Source organism: Sinohyriopsis cumingii, chromosome 10, assembly GCF_028554795.1.
Source record: "Sinohyriopsis cumingii isolate HCF-2022 chromosome 10, ASM2855479v2, whole genome shotgun sequence".
Lineage (NCBI taxonomy): Eukaryota > Metazoa > Mollusca > Bivalvia > Unionida > Unionidae > Sinohyriopsis > Sinohyriopsis cumingii.
The window spans coordinates 116424373-116440274 of NC_142970.1; the positions used below are offsets into that span (position 1 = coordinate 116424373).

At 33.2% G+C, this 15902-nt stretch overlaps 1 long non-coding RNA gene across 1 annotated transcript; it reads right to left on the minus strand.

Moving 5' to 3' along the window:
• Nucleotides 1-2394: 2394 nt before the first annotated feature.
• Nucleotides 2395-5739, minus strand: LOC149791079 (uncharacterized). The gene is made up of 4 exons (XR_016423657.1): nt 5641-5739; nt 4504-4644; nt 4017-4074; nt 2395-2585 (listed from the first exon to the last, which is right to left on the minus strand). It is a non-coding gene; the product is annotated as an uncharacterized LOC149791079 (long non-coding RNA).
• Nucleotides 5740-15902: the final 10163 nt, after the last annotated feature.

Here is a 15902-nt window from a genome sequence, read left to right on the forward strand (position 1 = left end):
TCCTAGCTCCTTGTGAAGGCCAGAATCTCAAGTGAGGCTTCGTAGTCTCTTACAGATTATTGTCTAGATCTATGTACGTCATTAGACAGACAATTCTACAACGTCAGCGCGATTAGTAATAGCTTATGATTTTTCTAGGTTTCCGCAATGCGGTACTTTACATGTAGTTTTTCTTTGTGTGCCGACTTTAGGATACAAGGGGAATGTATGTATAGACGGTTCGTACTTGATCATAATAGCGCAATAATTGTTGAATAGTAGGATACGAATAAATGGATTAAATCTCAATATATTTTAGTAGAAGATTACTTCCAATATGATTTATCAATTTACTTCTAATACAATTTAATCAAAACTTACTCTTAACACAATTTAAAGGAATTTTCAATCTTGTTACTTGTACTGAAAAATTATGTCCTAATATATATATATATATATATATATATATATATATATATATATATATATATATAAAGTAAGATAAACAATACGTATAAATTGTTTTTCGTGCAGTGATTACGTGTAGTCAAACCACACCGACGAGAGATTAAATTGTCTAGACATCATATAACAAGATACAGCCAATGATATAACTAATCTAAGACGAGAGACCCCTCACAAAGTATTATATTAAGATCATTCTTGGCTCTCGTTTCTGTGTGAACGCTGCCCTAAAAAGAAATATATTGTAGTACAATTAACATTTAAAAATCCCCCCTTGATGTTAATACATCCATTCCAATGAACATACACACATTCATACATACATACATACCTACAAACATTCATACATACATCCATACATCCATACATGCATACATACATACATACATACATACATACATACATACATACATACACACATTCATACATACATACATACCTGCAAACATACATACATACATACATACATACATACATACATACATACATACATACATGCATACATACATACAGGGGCCCCGAGTGGCCGAGTGGTCTAAAGCGCTCACCGTTACGGATCACTGCCATCTCACCTCTGTCTGCGTGGGTTCGAGTCCAAGGCTCGGCTAGCGTGGGTACGTGAGAAAGCCTGCCAGTAGCTTCTCGTGGGTCGGTGGTTCTTTCCCGGGTATTCCAGTGTTCTTCCTCCGCCAGTTATACTGGCCGCCATGTATAGCCTATCTTGTGCTGAAAAATGGCGTTAAACCCTAGAACAACAACAACTACATACATACATGCATACATACATACATACATACATACATACATATATGCATACATATATACATACATATCTTCATATCTACATGCACACATACATTCATATGATTCCTAAATTGCCAACTATGTATATAGCGGACAGGAACTCTTGTGGTTGAAGATCACTGCCATGGGCAACACATATTTTTAATAGTGTTTAAGATATAAACACATTAATGCATATTATTAAAATGTTTGGGATGCACGCATTTTTTTGTTTATATAGTAAAAATATGTCTAAAGAAATGATGGAACTGTTTTGACGTGAAATTATCTTTATAGTAAGAAATAGTAGGGTCGAAAGAAATAATTAAAATAACTAAAGTCATTACTTTTCCAAAGGGTGGTAACTTGCTTTATGCTTGATCGTCAACTCCTTTTACCTTGCAATATTTCACTGAGAGCCGAAAAAAAAAAAAAACATAACGGCAGAATATGCCTGGAGCTCCCCGTAGTCCGAAATGTCACCATTTCATGCAATGAGAGGTCAAAAGTGATTGCACCAGCAGAACGAATTTCATCTGCAAGGATATCGTTTATCGTTTTCTGTTTTCAAGTACTTTGCCAACCATACTGTACTATAATGTAGCATGGGACGTCGTTATTTTCGCCATTAAAATTGTTGTAGATAGCTAACATTTGTGTTTGCATCTTGAAGAAGATTAGAGGAATTTCTCATAGCAATCATAACCAACATTGCTACATTCACATGACATCTTACTTGTAAATTCGGTTTTCCTGTGTCTTCGATCGTTATCTAAATCATCTAGACAGGTACATATGTTTGTTTTACTGTCTTTAATTTTAAACACCAGTCTGATAATTTGGGTCGCAACTACAAGCAAATTATTCTTCTACTGTTACTTCATGCTGTGTCCCTTCGTATCTCTGAATATGTGTGTGTCTAGAGGTAGATATTAGACAAACATAAGATGGAAGATAGGTAGCTATAAATATAGAATAACAGATACATAGATATATAGATAGAAAGATAGAGAGAGATATATAAAAAGACTGATAGATACATACATATATTGATTGACAGACTGATAGATAGATAGATCGATAGTTGCAGTTGCATATAAAATCTGCTTACATTTGACAACCATAAATAAATGAAAGACGTAAGAGAGAACATTTTTTATCATGGTCTTTATAGCAATGTGTTTCTCATATATTATATATCAATAGATATGTTTCTCGGGAGTATTCGTTGTTAAAACAGGGAGTCAATGTTGTCATCAACTTGCACGAAGGTAACATATACCTTCTTTGTCTGCCATATTTTCACTACCAGCAACACCACTTTCCTTCTTTCTCTAGTTCCTTTTTCTCAGCTGCGTCTGTGACAGAAAATAAAGTAACATTGATACGGTATCATGGCAATATAGTATCATCACTATGCATGTCTGATATGAATTCGTTGATTTGAAATGTAAACAAACTCCACGTATAAATTTACATTGACATTATTAACATAGGATATTCTTGGATATAAGTTTGCTGCATAGGAATGAAAATTAAAAAAGATGTGCCTCTTACAATTATAACGGCACTAGCACTCTTTATCCCTCATGTATCAGCTAAATGGTGAAGGCGTACAATATTTGATAGATAACAGTGCATTTGAAATTACGCTGCTAAGCTTGAATTTAGAGACAAGATACATACAGTAAATGCCACGACTCAATTTCGACAGATAATATAGACCCCGACCTTTCCCATAAGGAAGCAGCGACTCAATGCATTTATTAAGGTCGTTCTATACTAACCAGCAATATGAATTTTTAGGCGTTAATAGGGGAAAGATGGACACGTGACTAATATTATGCATGGTTTCGTGCATTTCAATGAATTAATGTACATTTTATGAAAATATAAAGATATTCAAAAATATATTTGTCATAATTGTAAACATATTTTTCATTTGTTCTCTTAGGTAAAATAATAGCTTGAGGGATATAATGTCGGTGTTCCTCGCCTTCATCCAGCTACTTCCAGGCACAATTTAGTACCTTTCCTCTGGATAATTACTTTAGCCCCAAAATCAAAACCCATTGTCAAAATAACTCAAACTGAAATTTCTTGGTTTTGTCACCAAGGACGTGTCACTAGATCATTCGCCGTCTTATTTCCCTGATAATTAACTTCTAGCTACTCAGTTTTCTATTTTGCATGTATGTATGTATGTACGCATGAATGAACGTATGTGTGTATGCTTTTATGTATGAATTCATGTATTCATGCATAATTCTGTATGAATGTGTGTATGTATTCATGCATGTATTTATGTATGTGTATATGTATACATGCCCGACTGTAGGTTTCCCAGTATAGATGGACGATTGTATATATATATATATATATATATATATATATATATATATGCATGTAGGTATGTATTTATGTATATATTTATATGTGTGCATTTACATATATGCAGGTATATATACAAATATATATATATATGTATATATATATACATATATATATATATATATATATATATATATATATATATATATATATATATATATATATAGAGAGAGAGAGAGAGAGAGAGAGAGAGAGAGAGAGAGAGATTGTATTTAATTAGAGACTTAGGAATGCAAAACGTAAATGTTGTCTAAATTTACGCCATTTTTAATCTCATTTAATTAACATTTACGATAATTAATTGGATAACTTTATTTTCTGCAGAATTATCATATGCATAAAACATTTTATCATTAGAAGTACGCGGAATATTATAATATATGTATAAATAATCTTACACTCGTCGGCAAACTTCTTTTCAGCTTGTATTTGTCTTCCTTCTGCATAGGGAACTTCCTGTTATTTACAATAGTATGGAAGCTTAATAACAAATCAACGGAAAACACAGGTTCTAAAACTGAACATATATATATATATATATATATATATATATATATCTTCATCAACAACATCAAAAGCAATTATTACTACTGCATCTACTACTGTTCGTCCCCTGAACGCAAAATTAAGATTAGCAACGACACAATGTACAAATTATGTTGTCGGTGCTGATAACACCGTTAGGATCCTAACAGTGATTTACATATTGCTTTGCCATGTGATGACGCAGTAAAACCATTACTTGATATTCTATATTTGTAGAAATCTACATGTTTTCATCTTTTAATGCGACAATCATTCTAGAACAATGATGAAACAATGCGTTCAAACTAATGTGATCGTTATGATTGAAACACATAAAAAGTACATGTGTGCTTTTAATACCTCAATGACTTCCTTCATGAGTTGGTTCATCTCGTCGATCTTCTCTTCGATGTTTTTTTGGACATCTATTGTGCCACACATAACCAATGGCAGCAGGACGACGAAGAGGACAATAGAGACGGACAGAAAGTCACGTGTCATCTACGATGAAAAGATTTAATTATGTCATACATTTCTTAGATAAGCAGGCAACATATGGATGAATAGACAATTAAGAGACTGATCAGTTTATACCTTGAAGAAGTTAAGTTGATTTATTTGAATCAATTTTTGTTCTGTTCCCCACAATACCACGGTTTTATTCCCAATATCAAGAGGGCAATATGCAACTCATTATATAATTTGAATTATGTTTGCAATCTGTTAAGCGATGTTACAAATAATTGATCTATTTGCCTTCCACATGTTTCACTTCATTCAAGAAAAACGAAAACGCTAAGGTTAAATTATCCCACCATATTTTCAAACATAAACAAATGGAGTGAAATGATTCAATCGTGCTTCATCCTTAAATTAAGAAAAATACAAATTTTGAAGTATAATATTTAATGCAGCAATTTGTTTTCAGTTTCTAAAGCAGCAGTGGCGATTTCTAAAACAATTGGATAGTAAGGAAATAATAATTTTTCCTACCTTAAATATTCTCAGCATGTTTTTTTTATGTTTCCTAATTTCATGGTGTTTGTCTTTGTAATCATATCATTATATGTTTTTTATCTTATAGGCGTTGTCTAATGTTATAAAGCGCTTAGAGCTTCTAAAGATTAGGCGCTATACAAAGTCCTCATTATTATTAATAATACTAATATTATTATTATTATTATTATTATTATTATTATTATTATTAAGGAAATGGTCTATGAATTGCGTAGTTAAAACGTCGTGATGAAAAAATATAGCTAACACTATATTATGCGATACTCGAATTTTCATATTTCAAATGGCGCATGTAAATTATCAGCAACTTAACAAGTGTCTGAGTTCATCATTTTATGATTACTTCGTATATATTAAATTATATTCATTAAAAGGCTAAACATTTGTAGTTTAAGAATAACTGCTGCAAAATGGCATTTATCAGATTATTAAATCGGTTGAAGGGATAGTCAGATTAGACAAAAAGTAGATTTGTCTCACCTTAAAAACGATTACGTTTGCAGTTTCACGGAACAGACTATCTCTTCTAAGCAACAGACAGCTTTGTGCCAATTGGTCTGAATTAGACTTATATAGAGGTTTTACTTCCTTACTGGGAGTGTATATACTTTTCTGACCAGTAATATACCTGGAGACCACACCCAGGTAGAAATCAAAGTATAGATGTATAGCCAATAGTTTTCCTTGAGGATAGGTAAACATGAATACAAATTTCGAACACACAGCTTTATTGTCTAAACAATGTCATGGTGTATACTAACCAAACACAATTATGTCTTATTGTTTAATAAAAATAACAAGAAACATAACGTACCTCTACAGAAATGTAATGCGACTAATAGCAGTTTGTAAATAAGACTTCCGAAATGAACTGAAACTATTACGAACTTGTGCTTTCCTTGTATTTTAATGACTGTATGGTCTCAAACTAATATAAAAGTCAGAAAACCAACAAGTCTTATAAATTGTTATTTTTCTTTACCTAGAAAAATGTAAAAACGTAAATGGACTGTAGAGTAATTAAATCCCAAATAATTCAAAATGTTAGGTCACCAGTTATAATAAATAAATTGCTAGACAAATTTCAGTGGTGTTTTTATTAAAGGCTCTGTAAGGGTTGATGTGCATGACTCTTGAATAAAGTATGAAACCAGTGACTGAAAGCATGCTGTGCTAACAGTTGCATATTAACATATTGACATAAAAACATACTACACAGCGCTGTTAGTTAGGCACTGACGCCCAAAACATAAATATCAGCGTCAAGGTCTTAAATGTAGGACTATGAAAAAGCCAAAACTGTCGAGAATTGGTTGAACTGCACATCATATATAAGGTTTATTAAAATGCATGTAAACAACATTAGACCAGTTTTTCTTTGAATAACATGTTCATATACAGAACCTGTATGATGTTCATGAGTAACATTTTATTGTTTAAAAAACACCATTCCAAGTTTGTAAGCAACAGAACAATTCTTAGTCAGAATGATGTGCCTCTCCAGGGAACACATTAAAGGCTTTCAGGAATGCGACCTTCTGCATCAAATGCACATGAAATTCTCCGAGGACGCACCTTTTCTCTGTGTAATGCATCTTCAATATGTGCCTCGGTTTACACCGTAATACTTACCTTTTTATAATTTGTGTTAGTCATGGCCGATCTGCAGAATAGCCAATGATTTGACTTAGGTAAACATGCGTGAAATCATTTTCATTAATCAACAGCTAATCCTTCTCTGACGTGATGACTTCAAAGAAATTGATGTTCTATTGAATGTGTATTTACATGTAAGCACCTGCGATGGTTTGGCACATGCAAAAAGCCCCTTGTTATTTAAATCGTGTTTAAATTGGTATTGACGCATACATAAATCATGAAAGTGATCAAGGCTTTCTCTGAGTTTGAGTTGGACAGTAGTGCCCAATCATTAATATGTGACAATAATAATTATAATAATAACTGCTAATTCAGTGATTTGATTAGGGCGCTACAGTATCCGTAGGCACCTTTTAAAGACTGCGGAAAAGTACTTTGACTCATAAAAAACAAAATATTTTTTCATATTTCGGAAAATGAACTTACAATGAAAACGACACAAATGTTAATAACAGGCATTAAATATACACAGGTTAGAGCACATGTGAAAACAACAATGAGAACTCGACTGGAAAATTGAATGCAGACCCTGTCTCAAGTATAGTAAAATATGCTGATGATACACTCTAATAGTGAAATTGTGAAAAGCTGTCAAAAGGGTTTTTGTAATTTTGAAAGTTGACAGCCATATCATCTAAATGGAGGAGTTAGATTTATTTATTTTCCACAACCTAGCTGAAACTTGGATGGATTATAAGTTAAAAAAAGTTTAGAAAGAGAGAGGTCGTGTTCAATTAGTAATGCTTTGTAACAGTAGTTTTATGCACTGCAATCTCTCCGCAGTATCATTACATATATCAACACCTTTTTTGCAACATGTACTGCATTCTTCAATATTATAAGTGCCCGCAGTTTCTTTTATCTATCGATCCTTTATTTCAAACGATATACTGTCAGAGTGCATCATTTCCATCTTCTAATCAATGTTAAGGTCTGGCGCAGACATGATAATGTGATGTTTAATATTTATAGCAAGTTTGACAATAGAAAATAAGTATTGATATTTTAACTTGTCAGTTATATTTCAGTTTTAATTGTTTTAAGTATACAGATGTTCTGACTATAATGTCCTAACCTAGCCATGGGCAGATTGTGATTTCCAAGTGCCGAGATTACTGACTTTAACCAGTCAGTTTATCAAATTGACGAAGTAGGTATTTTGAATAATATAACCCTTAAGATTTCTTTCAAAGCTGTGTTTGCAAATAAAAGACACTCTACTATAATGATTAGCCACTTGGAAGTCTCAAGTCCACAACTAGTATGTATAATCTATTGTTTATATGAGTTTTATATGACACTGATGCATACTTGCTGTTTGGCAAATAATGAAATGGATAAAAACAAATCTTCGCGAAGTTGGCATGTCGCTGATTCCAGGTGTAAATTTGATGACCTGGAAGTAGAATCAGACATGTGAGTGGACAACGCTAACCAGAAAAAAGAGTGGATTTCTTTATCTTGGACTATATAATGAGAGACCCAGTTTTAACTGGTATCTTGCTGGATGGATACTTCAAGTTGAATGATTAATTGATCCTTAAATGAAAATGTAGATACAGAAAAATGTCATGACATATTGAAGCATGATTTAAATTAAGTTCAAATGGTTTTGTTCTTGACTGTTTATGTTAAGTTTAAGTTTTTTCTACCTAAACGTCGTTATCTAGACATTTCCGAAATCATTATCTACATGTCCTTTTATCTGTCCTGTTTTATACATGTGTATATTTGTGTTTGCTCTTCTAACTAAATATCGATTCCCTTCTGTTTTTTTCCTCATTTCCATATTTATCTGCATGAACTTTTTTGGATAACTCTACTCATTGACATATGGTTTTTAGGTGCAATCAAAGATAAAATGTAAACAAAAGTTCTACGTTTGTAGGGGAGTGGCATGCAATAGTCAAGGATTGGGGGGTTGTAGGAGGTTAAAATGGGTCTTTGTTCCAATGAAAAATGATGATAAATGCAGAGTTCACAGTTTTAACAATATATCCACGAACTCACTTTGTCTAATTTATTATTAGATCATATACCCTAAAAATATTATGTGTGGTTTCATCCTGGAAGAATTACAACAAAGTGTGGTTCACATACTGTTCTGCATGGATTGAATCCACAGGCTCCTTCTCCTGCAAATATATGATTGTTATAATGTATTTTTTTTATAAACGTGTAATACATAATTATATCTACATTTTAGTTTTAACTTTATATTTTTGCTAGCTATGATTTTTTCCTTATATTTCTTCGGCTTAGAGTCAGCCTAAAAATAAACAAGATGAAAAGAATGCGTGTTCGCCACAGGTACATAACTTTATATCATTGAGTGTTGCTGTATGGTGCTCTTCAAATGTAAGGGTGTGATGTTTGCAGTTTGGAATCCAAGTAAATTACCACTTTATGAAGTAAAGGCATTTTTATTTTAATGTATTTTGTATTATCGTTATGGTAAGAAATGCTGAAGTAAAAAGTCATGATCAATTAATTAGAAAAGACTGGCATATCATACAATAGGGAATCTATGTTACAACTCTTCAGTTTCAGAATTTAAGTTCAAGTAAGCATCACCATCTGTGAGTTTAACTGAGTAAAGTTGGCATTTCCCAGTTATGTAGTTGGCTGTAAAGCGTGTAAGGTTTGCTTATTACTGTCAGGTTTTGCATCGATCCCAGAAGCTAGATGATGACAATAATATCTACATACAATTATATGAAAAATATATTTACATTTGAATGAGTGATAAGAGAGATTTTGCGCTAACCGGTAAATGTTGGTTGAGTTTAATAGATTGGACAGCACCTGCAACAATGCAACGTGGAAGCTTAGTCAAATTGAAAGAGTATGTGCATATAAAAATAATCATGCCAGGTATTAATTAAACGCTTGGGTAATTTATGGGTTCAAGCCATTTTAGATATTATATATTTGCTTAATTTTTCTTCATTTTTGTTGAAATCCAGTACATTAGTTCTAAATTGGATTGCACCAAGACAACGTTGCTTATGGTGGGCATTTATTCGGACGCTGCATGTAAAACAAATCATAATAGGTTATGTCGTATTTTTGGAAATAGTTGCATTTGAATTTAATGACTGGAATTTTTTGTGCTAGTGTTCTTTCAAGAATAAGCCAAATCATACATGTTTTCATTGACATCCTATGCACACGCCAACAATCTGAACTTAATAAACATTTTATTTTCTGTTTAGGCTTTAATGCTGTTTTCTGTTTGAATACAACTAACATTCTTCCCTGTTTAGCAAATCTCGAGGACAAATCAAAGGAAAAATATTAATGATTTTCTTTTGGGCTACAGTATGATGCAAACAACAGTTACTTGGCTCAATTACTGGTAATGCAGTAATACCCTTATGGTCTCTGATAAGAAATACAAAGCCATGACCCCAGGGTTTTCCCTGATGAACACATTCTTAGTACATGACTCATTTTGCCTCGACAGCCTCTGCTCAGGATTTTGGAGACGAACAATCTCTGGGGTTTTTTTGTGCTAAATTTCTAGCTATTTGAGTGCCAAAAGGGGCTATTGTTTTTGCTGTACTGGTCATATTGTAGATCTCATGGGATAGCCTGTTCATCATCTGTCTGTCTGCTGGCACCAGTTATCACTACTTCTCCTAACTACTTGGAAGATTACCATGAAACGTTACACACACATTTACCACTAGGTTCAGTTGGTCCTAAATGAAAATGGTACTGATGGGATGTCCAATATGACAACCACATCAATTATCTTGAAAACAGTATTAATGTTACTTCTAGATGAATGTACATAATCAGTATGGGATTTCATGGAAAGGCTTTGTATAATGTCTAGTTGGTCTTAGCTGAAAATGGTGCAAATATGACATCCAGTATGACCATAACGTCACTTATTTTGAGAATATTGTTATTGCTGCTTCACCTGAACGGAAAGTCATTTGGACATGGGGTTTCACCAGAAGAATTCGTATGATTTCTAGCTGGTCAAAAATGAAAATGTGCAGATTTGACCTCAAATATGGCTGCCATGGTGGCCATCTTGAAATCTAATTATCGCTACTATTGGATGGAAGGCTATATCAACATGGGGTTTTCACTAATAAACTTGTTATGATATCTAGCTGGTCCTAAATGAAAATAGTGCTGCTATTACTTCCAATATGGCCACTGTGACAGCAAATTTGAAACTCTTGTTATCGCACAAGAGTATCATAGATGGTTCCAGCACAGTTAAATGGAAAAAAATTGATTTGTCTTGGATTGCTGGAAATTATCTTTTGTCAGTAGAGTGTCAGTCTCTGTGATGACTCTTGATGAGTTTGGAATCACTTTTCTCCCATTTTGAAACCTAGCGTATATGATCAATCAGTGACATAGCTTATACGACAAATGAAGCAGGTATATGTGTTAAGACTAAACAAATTGTTTTGACTATATTTTCACTTTTAAACCTGTTGCTGCTAAAGTTTAAGAAAGGGTGAATCTTGAGGTAAACATTTGTTACATTTCCATAGTTGCTTATTGCTATATTTTCACTGTAGTTGCTTGGAAATATTTTACAGACATGTGACCTTCAGCTCAGAGAATATATTTTATGGGCTGTCATTTTCCTTGAATATGTAGTTTGCCTGCATTCCATTTTGTTATTAAGTTCCACAGCTCTATCACTGAAGTGCTTGAGAATGCTCTTTGGCATAAAATTCAGCATCTGTAGGACGAGTGCGTTCAAGTTATACCCCAGTTCTATTCACTTATTAGACCTTTTAGCTATAACACTGAAGTGCTTAAGAAGGATGTATGGCACTAGACTTTAGCATATGAGTAGTGAACAAGGTCAAGGTTGTGACTGATGCTATGATGAAATGTTGACTAGTAAAATACAATAATGCTTCGGTGATATTTGATCCCTCTGAACAACAGATGAGATGGTCCTAATATAAATGATTTGGTTGACTTTGGTATTTTACAGCACAGAAATATTAATATATTAGATAATAAAACACAGTTACATAATTGACTTTAAATTACATTCGGATGCATTCGTCATTACACCTTCAAATTAAATATCGTCATGCCATCGTTTTACTGTGTTATAGGGTGTTATTAAACAGGTGTAATATTGGAAAATATCATATGGGTATAATACTATCAAGCGGAGCCACCGTGGCTCAGTGGTTAGCGTCTCAGACCTGTGACCGAACGGATACAGGTTCAAGCCCTGCCATCGGATCAAATCCTCGACCTTATTGGAGAATAATGAGATAGCAAATACATTCTACAAAAACATTGAACCTAATACATCCACTGAAACGTACGAACCGATCCTCTAACTCTGCAACAAATGATCAGGAAAAGTGCGAGCTGCTGAACTCGTAATTTTGCTATGTTACGCCTTTAAAAAATATTATAAACAGTTACCGCATTTTGAAGTTAGAGATCAAATTTTTATTTCTGTCATCATTATACATAAACAATAAATCATAGATGTAATAACTTCTCTTGACCTAAAGAAAACCACTGGAACCGATCAAATATGTTATAAACTTGTAAAAATATAGTTGAAGAAATGTATGTTCAATTGCAAATATTTTAAAATAAATCACTCGAAGCCAGCGTGTTCCCAACACAATGGAATCTAGCACGTGACATGCCGATGTATAAGTAAGGAGACCAAACACTATCGTCTAATTTAAGACATTGTTGACTTCGGCTAAATCATATACACTATTTATGCGTCCAACCTTATGGAGTCTTGGATACTTGCTCTATTCAAGATCCGCAAAGATGAGAATAAAGAGAAGAAAAAAAAATATGACGGAATCTGCATGGATCGTTACAGATCTATACCCATTAATTCTTCTCGTCTCTTTATGCGGAAACTGATTGGTTTTCACAACGATGGGAAAAGAAGATATGCATAATCAATTCGATTATAAATACTCATGTACGTAACTATTTAAGCGACCTTCTGCCACAAAGGAGATATGAGGCATTTAATTATCGTCTACTTTACTCAAAGTATGACACCAGTCTCTACCAGATTTTATATTTTGAGACGATCTTTTAACCATATACAATTTGTCATTGGAACTCTCTTCCTGACGATATCCTAAATCCTCCAAATCTTTCTATTGTTACGAAACGTTGCTCTAATTCAACTAACGGGTCATCACACTATAATGCTACTGGCAAACGTCATCTTAATATCCTGCATTCTAAACTTAGAGATATATGTAGTCCCCTGCAATCCGACCTTTACGCGGTGAATTTAGTTAACTCTTACACGCATGCACATGACTATTATAACGAAGCTGTCGAACACTTTGTTTGTCTATTGCCCCTTATTTAATACCCAAAGATCCCAGCTATTTCGCTCTATCTTTTAGTACACTCCTAGTCTAAGTCTGGATTTATTATTGGAATGTGACGTCGATATAAGTAAAGAAACAAACTATGTAATATTTCCAAATGTTCATAAATATATTCTCGGAATTTAACATTTCTAGTGCTTACAATTATGTTCTAAGTAACGAATATATAAAATAAGGGACTATAATCAGTGCAATGTACTCTCTCTCTCTCTCTCTCTCTCTCTCTCTCTCTCTCTCTCTCGATGTACATATGTATATGTGTCTTCTGTTTGTCCTTTGAAATGTTACATGCCTTTTAGTAGATGAAATATTTAACCTTGCTTTTTCATATACACTCGAATCTTTGTTAAACGAATGGCATCTTTGGAAAATTTTTGTATCTTTTGGGAACAAATCTAGATGAGTTTGACAACTCGTGTCCAATGCCATATTATTCAATTAAATGACAATTACAATAAGTCTATGCAAAAGTGTTCGTGACCTACAACATGTTGTCCATTGTTACGGGGCATAACATTTATAAAACAATAACGAATATTACTTTTTGTTCTATCAAAGCAGTGGAACCATAATGAGTTGATAAAACCAGTATATCGGTTCTGCTTTTTTGCAAACCATTGATAGTAAAATCAGCGTCCACCCTAGAAAAAGATTTTACAAGGTGGAAATCACTGACTGTCAGCATCCATGGAATGACAACCAGCATGACAACTCTTACAAGTATAGGTCGCGCATCAGTAAATAATCTTGAGTAGCCACTGCAGCTGAAATACATGCAGTCCAATCATCGAATACATCATATTCATTCACTGTATAATACGCAATTTACTTATCACAGTATGAATCTGGAAAGTTTATAACTGGATATGCATATTTATTTCTATTTTGAACTGTACGGTCATAAAGGTACCTCTGAGAAGGCTAGTGTGTATACGTCATGATGAAAGCTTATGCCGTCATCAGTTTTCTTTCTTTGGTCTTTATAAAAAATAATTATCAAAAAAACCCACAAAATAATCAGATTTTCCTTCAACTGTTGTTAAATTTCATATTTTCTTGAATCAAAAATTAAAATGTATCTGTAAAGTAAGCAGTAAAAATACGATACTTTAAACATGAGATATGGGTCTCGGTCTGAAGAATTTATATATTCTTAGTTACTTCTCAGATATCTTTAATTATTCCTAAATGAGTGAAAGAGAAACTAGTTTTACAATGTAAACGTGCGAGTTTCTTTTTCATAATAAATAAAAGTATCAGCTAGAATTATTTCTTTAAATTTTAAATAAGTATTAGAAATTATTAAACTAAAGAAGATATGACATACATGCAAATGATGCACATCGGCTATTAATTGGGACTAATTTCTTTCATATTATGGCTTGAGGGAGACTGAAGTTCAATTGATTATTGCGATCGACTAGTAATTTATTTTGTCTGAATTATTTTCATGGCAACGAAAATAATCTTAATAGTTGGTTTACGTCATTAGATCACAGGTGGCATATGTACATGTAAGTCTGACCCAAAGCTAGGGTAAATTAATGAAATGAGAGGAAGGAAAACTTTAGGACTTTAGATCTATCTGATACCATTTTTAAGGAACGAAACAAAAGACAAGATCATTTTAGTTAAAGGTTCATTTCCATATTTTGACATGCATAGTGTCAAGCTTGCATCCACCACATTTGTATTAACCTTATTTTTCTAAGCATGTATGCATATATGTAGGGTTTAAAGGTACATCAGCACTATCTAGACTATAAGCACAGATCTGAAGTTATGCTCCAGAACTGTAAAAGTGATTTTATGCTCCAAATTTCTGGGATTTTTTTTTTGGAGTTTAAAGTTTTAATCCCATAATGTATTTTAACAAACGTATTGTCAAGCTTGCAACTGCCACATTTGTGTTAAATGCCTTATTTGTCTGTGTATATATGCATGCATGAATAGGGTTTAAAGGCACATTCGTGTTAAGGTGTCTTTAAACCCTATACATGCATGCATACATACACAGACAAATAGGGTATTTAATAAAATCAACTTTGCAGTTTTGAAAGATAAATTTTAATCTGCACTTATATCAGATATTGTGTTAATCCTTGCTATAAGAGCAAATTAAACGTTCTGTTCTAATGCTGGAGAGGCAATGTTATTATCCAATTTGTTTTGTGACATAATGCAGCTGAAATGTTTTTTTTCACCACTCTCAATTACACTTTTAGCATAAATCATGTAATAAAAACAATAATTAAACTTTTGTTTTGATGAAAGTGTGTGAACCAGTAAATCTGTGATAGCAACCAATATGAAGTGTCACTGAATACGAGGTTTACTGACTCATAGGTTATTAAATGTGTATTAAAAGATATTGATCCCAAGGTCAAGGATGCCTGAGCTTGCGAGGGCATTCTGTACTACATCATTGATGGTCAGTATTGATCAGTACTCTGTCCTTTTTATAATATACCTAAAATCAAGTGTATTTACTGAGTATTAAAATATAGTTGGCCCTCATTCATTTTAGCACGTGCATCATGCGCCACATGACCTCTGGTCTAATATTTTTCAATACACAGTCGGTAGCATATACATACTTTCCTCAACAAAAGTCTGCAATACTGTACAGAATCAGAGTGACTGGACAGAGGGATAAGGGCAACACTTTGTGCCTCACTACATTCTTAAGTAGTGCAAAAAAAAGGG